Source organism: Tursiops truncatus, chromosome 3, assembly GCF_011762595.2.
Source record: "Tursiops truncatus isolate mTurTru1 chromosome 3, mTurTru1.mat.Y, whole genome shotgun sequence".
Lineage (NCBI taxonomy): Eukaryota > Metazoa > Chordata > Mammalia > Artiodactyla > Delphinidae > Tursiops > Tursiops truncatus.
In genome coordinates, this window is record NC_047036.1 from 10,230,752 (window position 1) to 10,244,601 (window position 13,850).

Genomic DNA, 13,850 nt, shown 5'->3' on the forward strand with positions numbered 1-13,850 from the left:
TCAATCCAGTTGACCCAAGAAACCACAGTTTCTGAGCCTTGGTTTTTTCCCATAAGTGGGAAGATTGAGTTGTACATCCTCTTGGCGGTAAGGATTCTGGGGATTTATGGTCAAGTTAATTAAAAAAAAACCCTCTCTTTGTGACTGTTACCTCCAAACTCTGGTGCTGGTCATGAAAGACTGGTTTAAATCAGCAAGGAACTACTCATCTCATCCCACAACCAAAAAATACAGCTGGCCTGTTATTCTCAGAAACATGGTTAGTAGTGTCTTTCTTTTAAATTATACATTCAGTTGGTTATTCTAAAAGAGATGGTTACTATATATATTTCAAAATTACACAGGAAATAGAAGCAAATCCTTTTAAATGAGCATGTCTATATATAAATGACTTGCAATTATGATTGTTAAAAAAAGTGCACACACTTCTTAATGACCTATGAGTGTCCTCATGGGGTTATGTAGACCCTTGTGATTTACCCCCATACAATCCAGAAATGAGAGATCAGTAGTAAGTTACCTGGCACTTATCATGCAATCCCTAGTGCTTTCAGACGAGGTAAAATCCAAGCAAATGTCCAGTGTGTACATGTGTGTACATGCATGTGCATGTGTGTTTGTGTACCTTTGTGGGTGAGTACATGCAGAGTGTGGGAAGTAGAAGTGTGGATGGGAAATGAGTCTCACATCCACAAATCTATGCCAGGAACTCTGACCTCTATTTTCTCTTAGAATTATGCATTGGATTTTATTTCTGGTTACATGAGCATTTCAAATGAAGCATAATTTTTTCTTGGGGTTTTATACCCCTAATGCAAGTCAACATTCCCACAGAATTTTAAGAGGTGGTTTGGGCAGAGGGCCAGAGAGTCTACAAGAAAAGAGAATAGAGCTTTTGCAGGATTTCAGTGATTAAGTAGACCCCAAAAGATAAGCTGCTGACAACTTTCCTACAAAACGTCACGTAAAAACACTAGAGGGGGGCAATTTAAGGTGGGTCCTTCACCAGGGCAACTAGTAGTCCTGCCCCTGCGTGTTCCTTGTTCTTGGTGGAATGAGGTCCTCTGGAGCTATATGTAAGGGCACAAGGTTTGTCTTAGGCAGCTGTGTATTTCTTAGCTGTCCCCAAGGGCTGCATGCAAAATCAAAGGCTGTTGAAGGGGAATGATTTACTGCATCCCTCTCCCCTCTTTCAGTAAAAGGCTTTTTAGGTTGCAACAACTCAAAAGGGAAAAAAATCAGGGACCCACAATTTTATGATACAGTTTTAAGCACCCTGATGTTAATAATGGCTCAGTTGCTATGTGGTCTGTGGCCTGAGAGAAGAAATGTTCAGTTTTGAGGGGAAGGAAATGGAGAGGAGGGTACAGGAGGGTTCATTGTATCCTATTCAAGAGTTCATATAATTCACCTCTTCCAGCGCCTGTTATCTGAGTGTGTGACCCGTTTAGTGGGACAATGTGGGCATGGTGTAAGTGGAGAATATTAAAACATGGCAGCTCTCAGCCACACGGAACACCATGATATGAATGTAAGTAGCATATTGAACAATTGTGATCAGAGATACAATTCAAGTGCACCTTTATTGATTTTTTTATTCAGTGGTGAAAATTTCCCCATAATGTAGAGCCCATCACCTGTCTGCTTCCTCTTTGGTAAGAAAAAGTCCAATTGTCACTTTACATTACAAGTACAGTCACATGTCACAAGTAGAAAGTTTATTCTAAGATGTCAACAACCATGAACTTGATTCCACGTGTGGCTATACCTTTGCCAGCTCTAGCCACCAGAGCGTGGGCTCCAGTACTGGGAACGGCGTTGTTGGTCTCTTCTCTATTTTTTCCGTCTGCCAGGGTCCTCTACCCTCCCTCCCACAAGCCTGCGGGCGTGTTTCTGACTTTTCAGGAATCAGGCAGGGATGAGAAGAGTGTCATATCCCTCTTGAACAGGCAGATTTAGGAACTGACTTTCTTCTGGCACCTTTGTGAACTCTGTGATATTTACATCCCTCTGCATCTCTCTTCTTCCTCTCCCTTTGCCTGTAGAGATGCTCCTCTATTCTGGTTGCTGGCTTGTCAGTCATTGTAAGTCTCCAGGAGTCCAGCTTTCACCTCCAGCTTCTTGTATCCTATTGAACAGAATCCAAGCCAGCCCTCTCTTCCATAGCCTCATATCTGTATCTATGACCATTTTCGATTTCTCCTGCTGCTTCCCATAGAAGTCTACAGGTTCCCTGTGCTTCCCGAGTGCAGGAAATACAAGTCAAAGCATTACTCTGAGTAATCCCAAAGAGACCAACCCCTTCTGGAAACAGGCAAGGACATAAAGCCAAAGCTTGTGCCGGTAACCCTGACTTCAAGTTGTAGTGACTTTACAGCTTGGGAATCCTTTTGGTAGGATTTGAAAAGTTAAAAAAACTAGATTCCCTCTCCTTGACATGTTGAGATTTGCAAAATCTCTGCTACTAAAATAATTACCCTGGTTTCATGCATATATTCTTAAGGCTAATATTAAGTTCAGTTTAAATCGATAACATGGTGTTGAATTACCTATATATTCAAAGTGCCATGTGAAGAACTCCAGGGCATTCAAACCTCAGTGAAGCAGTGGCTGAGTTTTAAGAAGCATATAATTCAAGAGACAAAATAAGCCCCCTGCACAGGGAGAAAGAGACCTTTCGTTGAGAATCTAATCGGTGTCAAAGACTTTCGGTACATCAATTTCAGATGGGGCATTATATATTATCTGCATTTGACAGATGAGGAAAATATAAACAGAGAGGTTTAATAATTGCCCAGATTACAGGGAGACCAAGAGGCAGAGTTAGATTTTTGAATCTTAATTAGCCGGCTCCAATCCCCCTTTCCTTTTGCTGGAAGAGGTCATTTAGAGGATATGACCACCAGTTGGCTCACAGGCTGGACCCAGGCAATTCTGGAGTTTCCTCACCCCTCCCCTGTCCTTTATAATGTCTGTGTTGCCCGTTGTTCCTATAGTGGGAACTGTTCCAAGGTTGTAACCCTGAGAGAGTAAGGTGTTGTTGAGACCATCTTGATGGCATAGATGACTTAACCCAGTTAAGGCCTCAAGATAAAATCTTAAGAATCTGGTGGTTGGTTGTGGAGATCTACTCATCTTGCAGTGCCCAAGACAAGCCTGGTATGTAAATTCCCTCGCTTGTTACAACTGTTACCTACCAATCTGTGGTGATCTGCCTCACTCTCTCCTTGCCCTCTGTACAGAGGCTGGTTTCAGGTATGGGCATAATAGTGTGCGAATGGCACTCACTTCAGTTGGAAGGATGAAGGCAGGGCAGGGCAGTCCTTGTTGTAGGAAGACGGTGTTTGAATGACGTAAATGCACCATCCTGGTGCTGGGACAGGGAAGTCGGCTGGGGAAGGGAGAAGGAGAAGAATTCTCAGCTTTATAAACAGAGGAACAATTATGGGCTCACATGTAGGGAACTGGGAAAGCTGAGAGACATTCTGGAACAAGGAAATCCTCTAATTTTAGTACCATTTGTCGTGAGGACTTCCCCCACGCCCACCCCACACCAGCTTTATTGAAGTATGACTGAGAAACAAAAATTGTGTATATTTAGGTTGTACAGTGTGATGTTTTGACATATGTGTATGTTATGTAATGATGACCACTCTCGAGCTAATTAACACATCCATCACCTCACGTAGCCGCCCTTTGTGCATACGTGTGATGAGGACACTTGAGATCTATTCGTTTAGCAAATTGCAAGTATACAGTAGAGTAGCATTAACTATAGTCACCTGCCGCCCATTAGGTCTCCAGAACTTATTCATCTTATAGCTGAAAGTCTATATACTTTCACCAGCATCTACTCATTTGTCCCACTTCTCCGTCCCTGGTAATCAATATTCTATTATTCTCTTACTATGAATTTGACTCTTTTTTTAAGACTCTACATATAAGTGAGATCATGCAGTTTTTGTCTTTCTGTGTCTGGCTTATTTCACTTAACATAATGTCCTTCAGGTTTATGCATGTCATTATAAAAGGCAGGATTTCCTTCTTTTTTATGGCTTAATGATATTGCATTATATCTATATCTATATCAAATTTTTTAATCCATTCACTTTTTGATGAACACTTATCTTGGCTACTGTGACTAATGTTGCAATGAACATGGGAGTGCAGGTATCTCTTTGAGATAGTGGTTTTATTTTCTTTGGATATATACCTAGAAGTGGGATTGCCGAATCACATGGTAGTTATATTTTTAATTTTTGGGGAAACTTCCATTCTGCTTCCCATAGTGGCTGCATCAATTTACATTCCCACCAACAGTGCACAGGGATCACCTTTTCTCCACATCCTCCTCAACATTTGTTATCTTTTGACTTTTTGACAATAGGTATTCCAACAGGTGTGAGGCGATATTTCTTTGTTTAGAGTTGAATTTACCTAATGATTACTGATTTTGAGCATCTTTTCATGCACTTGTTGACCATTTGTATGTCTTTTTCTCAGGAAAATGTTTATTCATATACTTTTGTTCATTTTAAAATCAGGTTGTTTTTTGCTGTTGAGTTGTATGAGTTCCTTATATTTTAGATATTAACCCCTAATTGGGATATATCATTTGCTAATATTTTCTCCAGTTTTGTAGATTGCTTTTCACTTCATTGATTATTTCCTTTTTTGTGCAGAAACCTTTGAGTTTAATGTAGTCTTCCTTGTCTGTTTTGCTTTCCTTGCCAGTGCTTTTGCCGAGTCCAACGTCAAGGAATTTTTCCCCTATGGTTTCTTCTAGAAGTTTTATGCTTTCAAGTCTTAAGTTGAAGTCTAATCCATTTTGAGTTGATTGTCATGTGTGGTGTAAGCTAGGGATCCACCTTCATTCTTTTGCATGTGGCTGTCCAGTTTTCCCAACACCTTTTATTGTAAAGGTTATCCTTTCCCCATTGTGTAGTTTTGGCACTCACTGTCCAAAACTAATTGACTATATATGTGTGGGTTAACATTTTAAGTAGGGATATAACAATCAAATCTTTGCTTCAGGAAGGTTAATGTGGCTTCAGTGGGAAGGATGAGCATAACACACACACACACACACACACACACACACACACACACACACACACAATTAGGTGATTAAGCTTTTTAAAGGAGAGGAACAATATATTATATGATTGTTTTACCGGAACATTGTTTAGCTATAAGCACAGAGTAGGTGTCAACAATATTTGTTAAAGTACTAAATAATTGGATAAGGACAGGAGGCCTTGAAACAAGTCAGGTGAAAACTATCACAATAGCGCAGGAGAGACCTAGTAAAACCTGGAAATAGGATAGGAAGAGATTTTAAATGAACATCCTTCCTGAGTTAGCAACTAAGTATACATCAGAAGAAAGGACCAGTGCCTTGTGGCTCAGAATTCTCTAACTTTGGATGTTTATAACATGATGAGAAATGACAAAGTCAGAAGGAACGTTCTATTTGGATTGGAAGGGGTATAAGTTTCAGGACTGTTTACACATCCATGATATTAGTTTCTGGGATTAGTTTGAGATCATGCTAGTAAAAAGGTGGTTTTGGCAGAGTCAGACGGCAGACAGGTAAGATGGGATGATGAGGAAAAAGAAGACCATGTTCAAACAGTGTTGTGTCTCCCGAGGAGCTGTGGTTTGGGTCAGGGTGAAGGGGTCTCAAAGAAAAGCCTTCTTTACACATTTCATTGTCTTTGCCAGGATCAGTGCCAAGAATAGCAATGAAAGGTGAGGCTAGATGTACTACCAGCTCTTGTTAGGAAAAATCAATCATTTTTCTGAATCGAGAAGGAACCAAGCATTGGCATTTAAAATTGTCTTTAAACAAGAGTGAGCTGTGATAGATGGAGGAAGACTTGACTAGCAGAAAAATAAAGTGAATGGAACTAATACTAGGTAGCAGGCATAAATCTGAAGTGATTAATTCTGAATACATTGTAGATGCACAGGCATCATTATCTCCCATGTTCTGATCATGATGAAGGATGGAAGGAGGGCAGTCAAGGCTGACAGTGTTATAGTCCTGAAAGACAGGGAGGCAGATGACCCTATTCTTAGTGAATAAGAAGGGATGTCTTTTATAAATGGAGTAAAATTAAGGGAAATTTTAAAATTCGCTGTGCCATGTGTGAGATCTTTCTTCCCTGACCAGGGATCCAACACACACCACTTGCAGTGGAAGGGTGGAGTCTTAACCACCGGGCCACCAGGAAAGTCCCTTAAAATTCTTAAAACATGGAGAGTACTTTACTTTTATTTTAGATCATTCCAATATAGTAGACAATGTTGTACACCAGAAACTCAAGGAAGAGCCTACCTTATTTTAGGACCACAAGTAGTCATGGGCACACGTTCTAAAGTCACACGTTCTAAAGACTGCCTGGACTTTATTCTCACTCACTATACAAACCAGGGTCAATCACCCAAACTCTCTGCTCCTTACATTTTTAATCTGTAAAATGGGGCTATAATAGTATCTACCTTAACCATGTGCTAACCAAGTTTTCTCTTATATGTAAAGCCCTTAGAACAGCGCCTGTGTAGTTTTTGTTAATTAAACAAAAATAAAATGCATCCTAGGAAAGTGTAATTCCAAATTCAAAGGATAAATTTCAGTGTAAAGAGGAATCAACAAGGACTCTATTTCTCACCTAGAAATAACTTCCATCCCGAAAGCACCCCAAATACATTAACTTTTCTTAGACTCTCAATCTTCTTGAGAGTTACTGAAGTCCAGAGAAATCAGGATTGAAACTCAGGGTCAGGATGGATCCCCTAGTTTCATTCTGATTTCCCCAAGATCCTTAAAATGGAACCTGAAGTCCCACTCCTGCCCAAAATAAAAGAAAGGATAGATAAGAGAATTACAAAAGAAATGACAAACAGAAAATGAAATAATATTTGGGTATATATTACCATGATTCCTCTACTGCAAAACTCTGTGTCTCAATTATAAGCAAAGAAGGTTTTATTTTAAATTGGATCCTGAGGGTTAAGTAAAATCAATAAGGAACTTCAGAGCACAGAGAGCTTAAATTACCAATATTCTCCGGGACAATGAAATTTATCACTATATCTACCCTGGAGCAGAATTTGTTTGCTTAGGAATTATCAAACAACCCCGATAAATTATGAAGATCCCTTTCACAGAGACTTATATTGATCTCATTTTCAAAAAGTCAAAGATTCTTGGAGGCAAAATATGAGGTAAAACGTTTTCAAAATACAGACATGAGCTATGGTGATTTTGGAAGGTATATAATTTACAAGTGCTAAGGGCATATATGTCTATAAAGAAAGCCTTAAGATAACATTATCATTAAAAAATATAACACACTTAGTCATTTGGGTTTTCCCCTAGAGTTTGCTATTCAGCACAGTTATATGTCAAGTGTCCTTGATGTAACCTCAATACCCACCGCTAAGCACTTATGCTTACATACACTTTGATCTTCTTATTTGTGAGTGTGACCCAGAGCAAATTTTATGATTCCAGGCTTATTACAGGGCAAAATGATTTACAGTTTTTCAGAGTCTTTTATTTCCTAAGTGTAATTCCTCCACCAGTCACATCTCCAAAGTCACATTTACAGGGGGAAAGATTAAAGACAGGGAAAACAGTGAAGGATTGAGCCAGACAAATTGGGTGGTACTCAAAAAATAATCATGACACAAAACCACTATTTTTATTTTAAGAGCTCCCATGGAAGGCCAGTGAAGACTCCTGGCTAATTGCAGATTGTCTGTCTTGGCTGTGATTTGGCTGATTTTCTCTGGCTTTCAGTAGATTACGTCCGATTTCAGAACTTGTTAATATTGATAAGCTAATAATTGTAATATACTTTACAGTTCTCACTTTTGAAAACTTGCAGCTCTGGAGCCTGCAAGTTCAACTCAGGTTGCCGGCTGGGTCATGTTCCCGCAGTAGCTTCTAGGGGAGGACATTTCTTTGCATCTTCCAGCTTCTGGTAGTCTCAAGCATTCCTTGGTTGTGATGGCATGACTCAAATCATTGCCTCCATCTTCACAGGGTCTTCTTGTGTGTGTGTGTGTGTGTGTGTGTGTGTGTGTCTAAATCTCCCTCTTATAAGGACACCAGTCATATTGGATTCAGGGCCCACCCTACTCCAGTATGAATTCAACTTCATTTAGCTGCTTATGTCTGCCAGGACCCTTTTCTTAAAGAAGGTCACATTCTGAGGTACTGGGGGTTAGGATTTTAACATATATTTTGCGGGGGTAGGGGGAACACAAATCAACCGTAACAGATGACTACCTAAAAATATGAAATATTAATTGTTAACTGCTTTGTATACACATATGGAAGGTCTATTATGATACAAGTTTCATAAGAGTGGAAACAAATTGTTTAGTTTTGCAAACTAGAAATTCATAGTGTGTGAAAACGTTTGCTCAGTTAAACTTAATAATTGTATGTTACACACAGTTTGCAAGTAAAATTGCTCCATCATATTCATCAACTCAGGAAAATGAGCCTATAAAATTACTCTCACTCAAGGTCAGCTAATTATTATTCTTTAATAATTTGTTGTTTTTATGTCATTTAATTTGTTAAAATGAAGCAAATGTGACAGGGATCTGTATCCCACTGTTATTTTAATGTACCATATAGAATACTCTAGAGGCAAAGAGCAGAATTCTGGAGATGGAATGCATAATTTGGAATCCAGGCTCTGTCACTTACTGGGAGTATGACCTTGAGCAATTTGTTTATCATCTCTCTCCTCCTTTTCTTTAACTGTACAATAAGCATAATCAGAGTAGCTACTTGATAAGGTTATTTTGAAATAAGGCACATCTAAACTATGTAGAAAAGAGTCTGACAAATAGAAATTTCTTAATAAAGATTTTCTATTGTGGTATCCAACCCTTATTTGATATATGAAATAATTATTACCTTTTAGACAAATAAAATATAACTAATTATACATAAAAAGTAAGCTAGAACAATGTAGCTCCAGCTTACATACCGCTTAACCAATGCCAGTCATGCCTGCTCCAGTTGGGATTGATGTTAGCTTGGGGATCTTCCATGTGTTTCTCTTCTTCTATCTATTCCAGATCTTCTGGAAATATATAGCGTAGTTTAATGAATGTGGTAATTCCTTTATTCACTTGTTATTGAAATAGGACCTTACTCTTCATTATTTGTTTGCACCCACTCAACCCCATCATCACCACACCAAGTCTTGGAAAAATTTCCATGACTGTATCTTCCTTTAAAATCCTGGAAATAATAGCCAACAATATGGAATTAGCATTGTATTTAGAATTCTCTTGTTTATGGATATGTGGGTGGCTTCCATTCTTACATGTGAATCTTCTGTAAGAATCTCTGTATGTGCCTCTTCATGTACATGTACACAATTTTACTAGGGTAAATATCTGGAAGCAAAATTTTCTGGGTTACAAATTATATGATTTTTAATTTTGAAGACTCTGTTAAATTGACCTCTAAAATAGTTATCTTTATGGTCTGATGTTTTTGCAGTGCCTGCTAATATTCATTTCCAAATAGTCTCATAGACGCTTCATGCTCTCAAAACTTTAATATTTGACAATTTTATGTTAGGACATGCTACCACATTATTTTTATTTTAACTTACTCTAATAATGTTAGGAATCACTTTCTAGTTTAACTAGTCATTGCATTGTTTCCTTTCTGAATTTTCTGATCAAAATCTTTGCTAATTTTTCTGTTGAACTATCTCTCTCTCTCTCTCTCTCGATTTGTGGTCTACATCCCCTATCAGAATGGTACATTTATTGCAATTGATGAATGTAAAATGACACATCATAATCACTTTCATAGTTTACATTAAAATTCACTCTTAGTGTTGTACGTTCTATGGGTTTAGACAAATGTGTAGTGACATGTATCCACCACTATAGTATCATACAGAGTGTTTTCACTGCCCTAAAAATCTTCTGTGCTCTGTCTATTCATTCCTCCTTTCCCAGACATAGATTTTAAACAGTATAATTAGTATGTTCAAGAAATTTTTTAAAAACTCAGCAGAGAATTGGAAATTATACAAAATATCAAATTTAAAATGTGTAACTAAAACTTATAATTTCTGAAATTTAGAATTTACTGGGTGAGTTTCACAACAGGTCAGACCTATTAAGAGAGAATTAGTGTCCTGAAAGTTAGTTCCAAAACTTGAAGAAAATTAATTGCGAAACTTGGAAAAGAGCATAAGCCATACATGGAATACAGGGAAAATTCAATCATACATGTAGTTGAAGTGGAGAGAGGGAACATGGCAGAAGATATATTTGATGACATAATTACTGAAATTTTTTTGAAAACAGGAGACAAAAGTCACAAAATCAAGCCATTCAAAACCCAAATATAAATGATGCTATGAAACCTCTCTGGGCCACACTAAAATGTAACTGCCAAATACTAACATAAGGAATGAAACTTAAAACAGCCAGAAGATAAAGAGGAAAAAAAAGCACATTACCCACAAAGGAGCAATAATAAGATTGATTGCTGACATCTTAACTAAAACAAAGAAATCCAAAAGCAATGGAATAATATCTTAAAAACACTAATTCAAAAAGATACATGCACCCTAATGTTCATAGCAGCATTGTTTACAATAGCTAAGATATAGAAGCAACCTAATCGTCCATCAACAGATGAATGACCAAAGAAGATGTGAGATATATACACACACAGTTGGATATTAATCAGCCATTAAAAAGGAGTGAAATTTTGTCTTTAGTGACAACATGGATGGACCTGGAGGGTATTATGTTTAGTGAAATAAGTCAGACAGAGAAAGACAAATACTGTTGTTATCACTCATACATGAAATCTAAAAAAATAAAATGAATGAATATAACAAAATAGAAACAGACTCACAGATATAGAGAACAAACTAGTAGTTACCAGTGAGGAGAGGGATTGGGAGTGGGGAAAGATAGGGGTAGGGGATTAAGAGGTACAAAGTACTATGTGTAAACACACATAAATATATATACACAAGGATATGTTGTACAACATAGGAAACATAGACAATATTTTATAATAACTTTAAATGGAGTATAATCTATAGATATTGAATCACTCTGCTGAACACCTGAAACTAATATAATATTGTAAATCAACTATACTTCAGTAAAAAAATCATGTTCTACACCTGAAAAAAATAAATGACTGAAGAAATACAAGTGCCAACCTTTTAAACCCAACAAAAAATATATTTTAAATATGAAGATGTGATAAATATTCTTTAAAAAAGCAAACCCTGATATCATTGATCACTACAAAAACAAAATACAAAAGGATAGTCTTGATAGAAAAGGGAAATATTCACAGTGAGAAAAGGAAGAATGAAGAACAACAACAGGTAAATATGTGAGACTCTAACTGAATATAACTGCATAAAGCAATAACCAGAATATTGAGTTTGGTTAAAATACATATGGAATTAAAATATACTTCAGTGTTATGATGTAAGATATCAATGAATGAGTTAAATTCTCTAATTGTTCAGGAAGTGGTAAAGAACAGTAATATAAATATTAGACATTGATATGTCAGAGTTCAATTTATAATCTCTAGAGCTGCACTATCCAACATAGTAGCCATTAGCCATATTGTCTATTTCATTTCAACTTAAACTCTATAAGAAATTCTGTTCCTCACTCATTCTAGCCACATTTTAAGGGCTCAGGAGCCACATGCAGCTAGTGACTATTGTTTGGGACAGAAGAGACACAGAATATTTTTATCAATGCAGAAAGTTTTACTGGACAGCACTGCTCTTGAATAACCACTAGAAGAATAACAAAATAGTCTACCTGAAGAGGAGAAGAAATGAAACAAGGATGTAGAACTGATGTGAATCAAGTAGAATGTAAATTGGTAGATTTAAAATAATATTATAATTATAATAAATGTAAGTAACCAGGTAATCTAAATGAAAGGAAACACAATTATCAGACTGGATTAAACTATGGCTGTTTAAATAATATATACTTTTAAAATAAGTACACAAAAAAATTAAAATTTAAAGAATGGAAAAAGATAACCCTTGCAAAAGAAAGAAAATATATCCATAGTAAAATAAAAAAAAGTAGACATTAAACAGAAACTGTAAGAGGAATATTTCAGTGTTAAATTATCATACCCCAAGGAAGATAATGCAATTCCAAATTTGTACGAACCTAATAAATATGGCTTCAAATATATAAATAAAAATTGACAGAAATAAAAGAGAAATAGACAAATCTAAAAATAATATTACATTGCCTCTCTCAATAACTTATGGGACCAACAGTCAAAAAAACAGTAAGAATATTGAAGGTTTGCAACAGTACTCTTATATGTGATAAAATTGTCATGTAGAGAGACTTTCCATCAAAAATTGCAGAAATTGCAATTTCAATTGTGCATGGAACGTTTATCAATCTTAACCCTATACTGGGAAATAAAATACTGCTCAAAATTTTTAAAGCCTCAAAACTATACAGAATATGTTCTCTGGTTACAGTGGAAGTGAGCTAAAAATCAATAATAAACAGGTAATTTGAAAAATGCCTCATGTAAAGAAATTATGCAAAGACATTTCTAAAGTCTCTAGGGCCGATTAAGAAAAATGTTAATCCAAGATATTTTGAACTGAACTATGATGGCAGTACCATCTATCAAAAGATTTGAAATGAACTCTTGCTTACAGTAGGATGCAGTAGGCACAGTTGGCCATCATTCCTGCTGTAACAATTAGAGACAAAAAAAGGATAAACTGTAAACATCATATTTTTAAAGACATGAAGAACTGTGGAAATAATGAACAGTAGATGCATTAATAAAATTCCCCAGAGAGAAAGCTTTTTTTAGATGAACTGATAGATGCTGACCATTTTCGTTCTTGACAGCATTTGGCAATTTTGAATGCGGATTGAGGATCAGACTTGGCTCAGTTTCCACTGGGGAAAGAGAAATCAGAGGATTTTTGGCATTTATATGGAGCTGGACTGAAATCAGAATGAGCTGCAAAGGCAAGATTGGTTTTTAGCATGGAAATTTCTGAAGGTCTGGAATGGGGAATGAGGCTAGGCTTGGGTCAAAGCAGAGGGAAATATTTCATAGTCTTTCACTGCTTACAAATCAAAGATGTGCTCTAGGAAGGGCTTGCCATGAACCCGCAGCCCATCCTTTCTTAAGACACCTACCAGAGTTTGAACCTTCATCGGACAGGAGGCTAAAGACTGAAGACTGAAGCTTTCAAATGTCAGAACTTAAGGAACAGATTCTTGTGAAATCAATCAGAAGCCTAATAGGGCTATGCCTGAAGAATCAGGGTGATACAGATGTGGACTGAATCCTAAGGAAAGTTTAGTTCTTGTTGGACCCAGCTTTAAACTTCGTTGGATTGAGGTAATCATCTCTTTACCTTATCTACCTAAGGGAAGAAAGGGGGGACCCTCTGGAGAAAAATATCTAGAGTTTCATTTTATTTTATAACAATGTTTAGCCTAAAATAAAAATTTACTAGACATGTGAAGAGACAGAAAGAAAAATGTGACCAATAATCAAGAGAACACAGCAGAGCTTAAGAGACATGGGAGGGGAAAATATTCAAAGATCTAATGTTTATATACCTGGAATCTGAGAAGAGCAGAGAGAGAATGAAGAAGCAGAATTATTTGATGAGATCAAGGTTGAGAATTTTTCTAAACTGATAAAAGACTTTAAATCAATATAATAGATACATTGTTTTACATTTGTGCAATCAGACACTGTATAGCAATTGTCAACTACAATTGGCACTCACCATTGGCAGTTGCCA